General features: G+C 47.6%; 1 pseudogene; it reads left to right on the top strand.

The window, feature by feature from the left end:
* The first annotated feature begins 432 nt into the window (after positions 1-432).
* Positions 433-2,362, top strand: LOC121837139 (annotated as a pseudogene).
* Positions 2,363-2,916: the final 554 nt, after the last annotated feature.

Raw genomic sequence — 2,916 nt, 5'->3', positions numbered from 1 at the left:
GTCTTTGGTGCGGCTCAAAGCCTGATGTTAATACCTTTCTTCGGCAGTTTTGTATGGAAGTGAAAAAAACTTGCATTGCAGGGTTTGAGATGGACTCATCCTATAACTGGGCGACAACTGATATCCCGTATTTTTGCACGAGTCACATCTGTGGACGCCGTAGCAAAGGCTCTGCTGCAGAATATTCGCCCGTGTAATGGCTCGCATGGGTGCTCTCTATGTGAGACCCCTGGCAAAACTTGTCAGCGCAATGGGTCCTCCCGATCATGAATTTACGTTCCTGGTACGCATGCTTTGCGAACAGGGAGTGGCATGAAGCAACAGGCCGTACAGGCTGTGAATAGCCAAAGTGTAGTACAGGGCGTTAAAGGGCCGTCTGTATTGAGTTTGATTCCCCGTTTCGATTTGGCGTCCAGTTTTGTGATAGATTACATGCACTGTGTACTGCTAGGGATAGTGAAAATGCTAATGGCCGCCTGGTTTGACAGTAAGTATCATGCAGAGTCGTGGTACCTTGGACGACAGCTGAAAACAATCGACGAGAGGCAGCTGGTCATCCAGCCACCCCATTTTATCACAAGAACGCCGCGCTCTGTCAGGCATAGAATGTATCGGAAAGCAAGTGAGTTCAGGGCATGGCTAATTTTTTATCCTATTCCAGTACTTTCTGGCATCCTTCCACTGGCTCATCTGTAACATTTTGTTCTATATAAAAAAAAAAAGGGGGGGGTTGCGCTGGCCTAGAGGGTAAAACCCGCCAGACAAGAACGCCCAGCACCGACAGCTCTCCGCCAACGAATATCGGCCAGCGCAAGCACAAACCGGACACAAGTGCCTCATCTTCGCGCCAGTTGGACACGAGTCCCAGCCTAACACCGACACAACACCCGCATCCGATCAGCAGCCCGCGCCCGCCGACACCCAGCGACGGAAAAACTATCAGCACTAAGGCGCTTCCAGCCAACGGGAGACAGGTCACAGGTGCCAGCCATCCTCCCGGGATATCAATTGACAAAGTTCTTTTTGGAGTCCCTGCCCTTAGGAATCACTGCTGTCAGCTGCGGGGGTAGGGCCAACCAGAGCTCAGCGGCTCGTAGGAGACATGTTCTCCTGTGGCGGAGAGTGCGCGCCAGCACCGTTTGCAGACGACCGGTATGCCTGTTGGCACGCGGTGTGTTGGGGCAGTCCATGTCGTCCGCACTCATAACACGACAAAACTCCCGGATGGAGGCGACGTCTCTACGACGTTGTAGCGACCGCCAGTTAGCGTTGCGGAGGAGGGGGTCGGTGATAACATCACGATAACTGAGGAGGCTACTTCTGGGGGTACCGCGGCGGTAGAACGTAAATGCAGCCCCTTTTTGAATGCTTGCTAGGGCATTCAAAGAAGGGCTGCTTCAACAGCATATGGATGGCTCGCTTGACATGTGCGTCCATGGAGTTTTATAGATCCGTCTGTCGTCTGTTTTGAAAAATGAACATTCCGAATTCTGTTGAAGACAGAAAATGCAGCAGAGCCCTTCGTCTCCGCCATCCATATGCTGTTAAAGGAGTTTGTGAGACGTCACGAAATTGATCTGGCGGAAACTTTTCTTAGTCGCTTTGTTGAAGAGACCGCATCACTTTATGCACCACAGTTTTTAACTTTCAACATGCACTAGTTAACATATCTCAGTCTTTCTGTAAGACGTTGAGGCCCTCTCTGGGCGATGTCTGCATTCCTTTTCGAAGATAGAAATGGTGAACTAGTTAGAGCTATCCAAGGTACTAGGGCAATCGATAAGCAACTTGCTACTCTTGTCGGGATCGGAAATGCACTTAAATCAATTGAGCGACGCATGGATAAAGGCTCTGTTGCATTTTGTCTTGAACAGAATTCGGGATGTTCATTTTCCAAAACAGGCGACAGACGCATCTGTCAAACTCCATGGACGCGCATGTCAAGCGAACAGAAATATAGCAAGTTTCTTATCGACCCAGTCTATGTTCGAGAAAGCATTGATCTACAAGAGGGCAACGAATGGTTGTGTCACTTTCACACCTAGTATTTATGAAAACCAGAAACTTAGAAACAACAGAACAGTCAGATGTGGTACTAAAAACGGTATTTGCTATGCATCCATTGAGTGCTTTGTTAAGAACAGTATGGAAGTGTATGCTGCCCTCCACGAGTTTCGTTATCGATGCTTCTGAGACAATAGTACACGAGAGAATGAACTACTCCCTTTCCCAATTCTTTCCTGTGTATTCCGCCGACAATCAGCTTCTCAATGTCCTCCTTTCCCAAACAAAACTCCACAAGTGCATTTTTGCTCTTGATTACATTGTGTCAACACCGAATCTGTTTCAGATGAATTTGTAAAGGCCAGTAGACGGCTCCTTTCGTAATTGTTACTGTACATGCCCCTGGACTTTCAGCTGCAGCACATGATCAGAACCTTTGCTATGTTGTCCTGAGCTGCCCGCAATATGGCAGAGGCTTCTTGCTGAGAAGGCGCCCTGTAACCAAACTTTTGGTTGCACGTCAAGAGATCCCCATGCGGTTGCATTAATTTTCAGTCCTCCGCTTGGGTGTGCCAGATGCCCTTCGAATGTTTGGCACGTAAACACCCAAATTTACCATTACCTTGGTTTCTCCAAAAACTCTTGTGTGGTTCCACTTAATCTTAATCACCTTTCAAAAATGTGTTTCACACTAGAACTTAGTACGCATGTTGTGCCTTGGTGGTGGACTTAGATGGTCTTACACATCACTTTGGCTCCAAGTTTAAAGCAAAACGAAACAGCAAAATGTCATATGTGTAGTCATAAGTTTTACATGTATTTGTACTGCACATATCTTATTAGCTCTTACAAAATTTGGGGTTGGGCACTTACGCGAAATGGGCGGATGATCGGTATTTTACGGTATTCATC

Source organism: Ixodes scapularis, unplaced genomic scaffold (genome assembly GCF_016920785.2).
Source record: "Ixodes scapularis isolate PalLabHiFi unplaced genomic scaffold, ASM1692078v2 PGA_scaffold3__209_contigs__length_174095766, whole genome shotgun sequence".
Lineage (NCBI taxonomy): Eukaryota > Metazoa > Arthropoda > Arachnida > Ixodida > Ixodidae > Ixodes > Ixodes scapularis.
The sequence above is the reverse complement of the archived record's forward strand: the minus strand, read 5'-3'. Positions and strand labels throughout refer to the sequence as shown.